We start from the raw sequence: 8,139 nt of genomic DNA on the forward strand, positions 1-8,139 counted from the left end.
AAACAAAAGAGATGCTATCCTTTTACTTGAACCTGTCCCTGAACTGACCAAAACAAAACTTCAAGGTGCTAGGTGTCTTATAAGGAACTCCAAAAAGGGTGTGTACATGAGACTGCTGAATCCAACAGATAAAGATGTCCACTTAAACACTAAAAGAGTCCTTGCAACCACTTCAGAAATTGACAGTTCCTCTGTATCAGTTCTGTCAGACACGCCTGACACAGTCACTAGGTCCTCTACATCCACCATGTCAAAACAGTTCAATGCATGCTCCAGTCATTCATCCAACACACATTCATCCAACTCCCGCCAAGGTCACTTAGGGTTGTACATCCAACATGTTGCCATGAATGCATACAACTCCCAACACACACCATCGATTAGAGGCCAATTCCGTGCATCATGAGTCAAATTATATAAAACATCAGCATTATTTCAAACACAATTAATACATAATATGAAAATCATGTCAGGTTGTTACATCACTTCAACATGTACACGCAGCTGACATAGAGAATGATGAGGTAACTGTTCAGTAAGACACGTAGTACATGTTCTATCAATTTCTAAAATAATCTTCTATGGAAGTCGTAAATGATAGGCGTTACTGTGCTACATCCCAACAGAATACAGGCTAAGCAGAATAAGCAGAATACACAAATAATATAAATGTTCAGTCTGCTAGTTGAATCATATGACCACATCTGAATATGTAGACTGTCGCGAATTACTAAAGATCATATGCCGAACGGCATGTTATTGAATATATATGTCAGGGTAGAGACTGCAATCTGGTAGAAGATTCGGAGATTCTACCAGTAGAGATTTCGATCTGAGTCTCTACTGGTAGAGACTACGATTATATGGAATAACCTATGCAAGCAAGTGCAAGCTTATGCAAGCAAGTATAATAAGTGGGGATAATGTTTTCCTATTATTTGCCAGTTATAATTGAACTTATTTATTGTTATCTTGTTAACTTTATTTGTTAAGTCTGTTTTGGAGTAAGGTATGTTGTTTTTGTTTTTGAGTGGAGTCCAAATTTGGCAGCTTGGTCTCATGATGTAAATACAGTGGTACAAACCATTTATATTTTTTATTTTGATATTGTTTACAGTGAGGTGTTAAATGTTTGTTATCAAAGTCTCAGTTAAAAGTAGGAAGTTCATTCAGATGTATTTCAAAACTTATGATCAGTAATTGTTATAAAAACACTGCTTTCCAAAGAGGTGGGGAAATGACCAGGTGGGGATGTGGCAGATGGGGTAATGACCTATCCTCCCAAAATGCCGACATGTCAAGACACCTATAACTTATAACAACAAACCAATTCTGTATTTCCTGGAGCAGTTTTACAATAAGCCAACATGCTTGTTCACCAATTCAGTTTTCTTTAGAAATATAATATGTTTAAACAAACCAATCTTAAGTTAATTAATATAATCGTTTACTCAGTTTCAGTCAGTCTTAATCTGTTAATCTCAAACTATTAATCCAGCTTATCTTTGCTTTGTTCACCCCTTACTCTCATGGATCAATTAGTCATAGGTGAAATCATTTTGTTGTTTTAACTAAGTGTATGGATACTGGGCTACAGGTACGTCAGATGTCAGAGGTGTTGCTCACATTGTTTATGGTGATATAAGGTGAATAGATTTGAGCATGAACCAGTAATCAGTTGAGACCATAGAGATCACCACACACCAGTCGACAATGGAGGAATAGAAGGCCGAGTTTTACAAACTGCTGGATGACCACATTGCACAGCTTGACAAGAAGAAACAAGAAACATTTTGCATCACACAAGAAACATATGACAAAGCTGTGGAAGCTCTGCAGTTGGATAAGGGTGTAAAGTGTGCAGTAGGCAGCCATTACAAGTACTGGTGTGCTAAGCACTTCAAGCTACAAAAGATAGGGTCTAGGAGGATTCTCTATTGTAAGAAAACATCATGCCCAGTCATCACCAAGGAGGAGATATTTGACACAGTTAAACGGTATGTTATATATTTACAGTATTCATTATAATTTGTATTAATTATTTGATTTATATATTATGCTTTTTAATGTTGAGTTGAATGAAATAGAAAATGACATTAGTTCCATTCTTGTTTTTCTTTGCAGCTGTCACACAAGAGTTGGTCACTCACGACGTGCAAAAACATGGGATGAGATCAAGGCTAACTACTCATGGATTAGGAATGACTTGGTAAAACCTTTCCTCAGCACTTGCCATGAGTGTTCTACACGCATCCCTCTCAAGAAAACTGCATCGGGGAAGCCCACCATTTCCCTTGGATTCCTGACCCGTGTCCAGATTGACTTAATCGACATGACCAGCAGACCGGATAGTGACTTCAAGTGGATCCTCCATATGCGTGACCACTTTAGCAAGTTCAGCTGGACACACCCTTTGACATCCAAGCGGTCTGGTTAAGTTGCAGAGAAGCTAGTCGAGACCTTCTGCTTGTTTGGCTGTCCTCGGATTCTGCAGTCAGATAATGGGCGTGAATTTGTGTCTGCTGTCATCAATGACCTCTGCAAGGACTGGCCTGGTAAGTGTTCATGATTTTATATGTGGTTTAGCAGTATTTTAAAATGCAACTCTTATTGATTGAACACATGTCACATTTGTCCACTTTCTAAGTGTGTGTAATAATAACTCTTATTGATGTTCCATATTTTTCATTTTAATAAAACTTATCTGGTACTCTTCCAGGTATGATCATCCTTCATGGGCGACCTCGTCATCCTCAATCACAGGGCTGTGTGGAGAGGGGGGAATGGAGATCGGTAGCTTAAACTCGACAAGTGGATGGAGGAAAACCCGGACAGAGGCTGGGTCCAGGGTCTTCTTCGTGTCACATATGCCATCAACACTTCTACTAGCTCAACACCTCTACTTCGGACAGCCTCCTCGAACTGACTGTGCTGTACTGGAAATACTGGATGAGCAGGGCATTCAAGATGAGGATGATTTAACAGATCTTTTCATCCAGTTGGAGAGACAAGTTGAAGATCCCATCAACCTACTGACAAACCAGACTACAAGTGATTCTGCAGACATCCAGACCACATCCCAGCCAAGTGATTCTTGCCAGGAGTACCAGCTTCTGGATGGTACAAAAATAGTTGGAACTGGAACCAAAGTGTTTGGGAGGACCACAGTACATGGTGAAACAGTTGATTCCCAACATCAGGGAGTATTCCAGATAACAACTGTGGAGGATCCGGACTTCATTCCAGCTGGAGGTAACCCAATTGATGAACCACTTTCTGTTAGCCTGTTCATCGTTTGGGATATCACTCAAGCAGTTCCACTGGAACCTGACACACCACACAGTAAGGTACGGAAAATTGCAACAGACAACTATTTGAAAGCAGCCAACAGGCAGCAAGTTAATTATGATGCCAAGTTGAAAAGTACTTCTTTCAATGAAGGGGACACTGTTGGAATACGCATTCACGAAGTGGATCGCACAAACACCGACCCTCGACTTCTGCCATGCAAGGTCCTACATGTTCAAGGTGCAGGGAAAGGTGCAACATACAAGTTATATACAGCACATGGTCGTCTGAGAAACACCTTTGGTCCGGAAGAGCTGGTTGACATGCGTAATGGTTTTTTTCCATCATTGGAGCATAAGGATGTCCACAGTCTTGACGAAATCAGTCTCACCCAGGCTTCAAGAATGAACAACGGTTGGACAGCAAGTAGGATACAATGATCAACTGTATGTTCTTGCAAGGGGAGCTGTGTAACGAACAGATGTAGGTGCAAAAAACAAGGAATGAAATGCTCAACCAAGTGCCACCCATCAACAACTAACGTGTGCCAAAATAAAGTTTAATGGTTGCCAGTTAACTGCCCAGTGCTGATTAAATACCTGACCTGCCTTACTTGGACCTGTTGTTCTTAAACAATAACAGTTGATCTCTTGATGAAAGAAGTTGACTCCCAAAAACATGTCCATGACTCCCTCTCATGACACCAGGGAGTCATGATGACTCCTAAATTTTTATGCATAGGGCAAACACTGATTATGCAATTGATCTTGCTTGGAATCAGTTTTGTAATATATGTATATATTGTAATATGATCTCTCAAGTCACATTTGTATTTTTAGTCCTTAATATATCTGTAGAAGTGGAAACAGTCTAGTGTTATATCTGAATAAAATGCATAGTACTGTTCAGAAAAAGTGTCTTTGTTGTTTACCCACAGATCACTCGGAGTGTCGACCAGTTGAAAACGATTGCAGCCTCAACTAGTAGGATCGGAGTTTCTACCAGTTGAATTGGAAAATGTACTGGTAGAATCTCCGATTCAACCAGTAGAGACTACGATTACAATCTCTACTAGTAGGATCGGAGATTCAACCAGTAGAGAATCCGAGTCTCTACTGGTAGAGACTCCGATCGCAGTCTCTACACTGACATATACATACTTAAAAAATTACAGTACTGAGAACGTAGCAATATGTGAGCAACAGAATGAAACAACTAGGTTTATGTGCGCTCAGTAGTTTTGCGTGTACCGTATTGTAACTTCACATAATATGTACATTGTTTAAACATTGGTTGATGAAAGGTAGCATGGAACATTTGAGTTAAACACATATAATAATCATTTAGAAATACATTCACTTTCATTGCAAACACGCAATAAAATATACAACACGTGCGCAAGAATTGCTTTGCTTCCACGAGCCCGATCATATGTAATTGTGATTTACTGAACCTATATTATGTCTTAACGTTACTACATTATACTGTAAACTGTTTTGATGTAAGATTGTTAGATTGGTTCTACATGGTCTGACACAACTATGATACAGATATTCCTTGTTGTACTTATTCAATACTGCTTAGTTTAAATGATGATATTGGCATAAACTAACAGTATGGAACGTAATAGAAAACAGAGAAAATATGAACATAATTTAAGAACATACAATGAATGAATTGAACATGGCTTACCTTCAAATAACCAAGAGAAGCATCAATTAGTGGCCAGTCTATATTCGGTGCATTTCATGAGTGAAATACCCCGAATAAAGGCCGTTATATATACCACCGATGCTCTCAGAGTTCGTGATATGGTCGCGCGTTCAATGGTCACTTCTTTAAACAATACTTACAAATGCTGCTAATCTACACTGCTGACTATCTTAATCTTAAGATTACCTCGTAGCTTTGAAAGACTTGAGACTGCAGAAATGACCAAAATTATCTAACAGTTTTCTCGGAGAGCGTGTTATCATAGAGTAATGTTTACTTCTCTCTCCGGACATGTCGTCTTAACAGTTAGTACATAAGGCTTATCAAGAAAACTTGGGAATGAAGACGAGCGTATATCGATACTGACAGATTATAGACTTGGGCCGAAACGGTTATCTAAGTCCCATCTTAGTCAAATAACAGGAGTAGAAGGTGAACTTCATTCAGTATTAGGCTCCATTTCCCTTGAAATTAACGTTGGCAATGTTCTTCTGTCTGAAACGTTTCATGTTCTCTCCTCTCTTCATCACTCTCTCATCCTCGGCATGGACCTTTTAGAGGCTAGCAAAGCAGTAGTCTGTCTCTCTACTAAATGTCTTTACATTCATGAAGGTCTAATAACTGTTGCTTTGGTTGAATCAAGTGCAGGGTTTGCTAGGTGTTAGCATCAAGTGGTTGTTCCCGCCCAACACCAGGTAGATGTTCCTGTTCTTATCTCTAGAAACAAAAGAGATGCTATCCTTTTACTTGAACCTGCTCCTGAACTGTCCAAAACAAAACTTCAAGGTGCTAGGTGTCTTATAAGGAACTCCAAAAAGGGTGTGTACATGAGACTGCTGAATCCAAAAGATAAAGATGTCCACTTAAACACTAAAAGAGTCCTTGCAACCACTTCAGAAATTGACAGTTCCTCTGTATCAGTTCTGTCAGACACGCCTGAAACAGTCACTAGGTCCTCTACATCCACCATGTCAAAACAGTTCAGTGCATGCTCCAGTCATTCATCCAACACACACTCAGGTCACACTCAGCAATATATGTGAGCAACAGAATGAAACAACAAGGTTTATGTGCGCTCAGTAGTTTTGCGTGTACCGTATTGTAACCTCACATAATATGTACATTGTGTAAACATTAGTTGATGAAAGGTAGCATGGAACATTTGAGTTAAACACATATAATAATCATTTAGAAATACATTCAGTGACATTCACTTTCATGGCAAACACGCAATAAAATATTGATCGCAGTCTCTACACTGACATATACATACTTAAAAAATTACAGTACTGAGAACGTAGCAATATGGGAGCAACAGAATGAAACAACTAGGTTTATGTGCGCTCAGTAGTTTTGCGTGTACCGTATTGTAACTTCACATAATATGTACATTGTTTAAACATTGGTTGATGAAAGGTAGCATGGAACATTTGAGTTAAACACATATAATAATCATTTAGAAATACATTCACTTTCATTGCAAACACGCAATAAAATATACAACACGTGCGCAAGAATTGCTTTGCTTCCACGAGCCCGATCATATGTAATTGTGATTTACTGAACCTATATTATGTCTTAACGTTACTACATTATACTGTAAACTGTTTTGATGTAAGATTGTTAGATTGGTTCTACATGGTCTGACACAACTATGATACAGATATTCCTTGTTGTACTTATTCAATACTGCTTAGTTTAAATGATGATATTGGCATAAACTAACAGTATGGAACGTAATAGAAAACAGAGAAAATATGAACATAATTTAAGAACATACAATGAATGAATTGAACATGGCTTACCTTCAAATAACCAAGAGAAGCATCAATTAGTGGCCAGTCTATATTCGGTGCATTTCATGAGTGAAATACCCCGAATAAAGGCCGTTATATATACCACCGATGCTCTCAGAGTTCGTGATATGGTCGCGCGTTCAATGGTCACTTCTTTAAACAATACTTACAAATGCTGCTAATCTACACTGCTGACTATCTAAATCTTAAGATTACTTGAGAGTGCAGAAATGACCAAAATTATCTAACAGTTTTCTCGGAGAGCGTGTTATCATAGAGTAATGTTTACTTCTCTCTCCGGACATGTCGTCTTAACAGTTAGTACAAAAGGCTTATCAAAAAAAACTTGGGAATGAAGACGAGCGTATATCGATACTGACAGATTATAGACTTGGGCCGGACCATGCATGTAGTCTTAAAGCTTAACACATAATGCTAATTATCTTACAACTTGGAAAATGAAGATCAACACTAACTGAGACAGCGTTTAGTATTCTCGTTATTGAATAAAATATCCAAAATGTGCTGTTTAGTCCTATTTTATAAAGTCACAATTATTAATATAAGATTGAGGAAAATATGACGTATTTTAGAACTATGATAACTGTATAAACATGTATTTGCCCCTGAGACATATTTAAGTTGTATAAATGTGAAACAATTCCGCATTGCTCGTTGCAGCTATCGTCAATTAAATATAGAGACGGGTAGATATATCAATAAGCCAAGGAATCTCAGATTATATCATATGTGTTCAGGTGCTTACATTGAAAATGAACTTCATTTTCTCCTAATATGTTCAGCCTATGATCATCTACGTACATCTTATATTCCTGTGAACTATCATTATCATACATATCCATCATTATGCAAATTTAATACTTTGATGTCTGTAGACAATTCCACTGCGTTACGAAATCTAGCTATGTGTCTATTTTATGCGAATGAGCTGCGTACAAGCCGTTTGTTGGCCGTATGAAGTAATATTGTACTACGGGTCGATGGCATACATACACCAGAATAAAGAGAGATTGAAGTTGAGATTGAAATGATTTCATTCGTTTAGTAAACTACATTATCACGACGACGACATGAATGTTCTTCCATCAACAGAAGAACTTTATATAAATGAAAAACAACAAAATATATATGGATTTATGCATTTTGATTTGTCTGTCGATCAAAACCCAACGGCCATACGCGTTGATTACAGCCCCCCTTTTTCTCTCTGCCTATAAGATGTTATTGTGTCTCATTCAGTGATTCAAGTATTGAGGTGAAAGCGTTGGTTTGTGCACATGCAGAAAACAGAAGGGAAGATTAAAATGGCCATTTTAAATAT

Source organism: Haliotis rubra, unplaced genomic scaffold, assembly GCF_003918875.1.
Source record: "Haliotis rubra isolate DU_JTF1 unplaced genomic scaffold, ASM391887v1 Scf234, whole genome shotgun sequence".
NCBI classification, from domain to species: Eukaryota; Metazoa; Mollusca; class Gastropoda; order Lepetellida; family Haliotidae; genus Haliotis; species Haliotis rubra.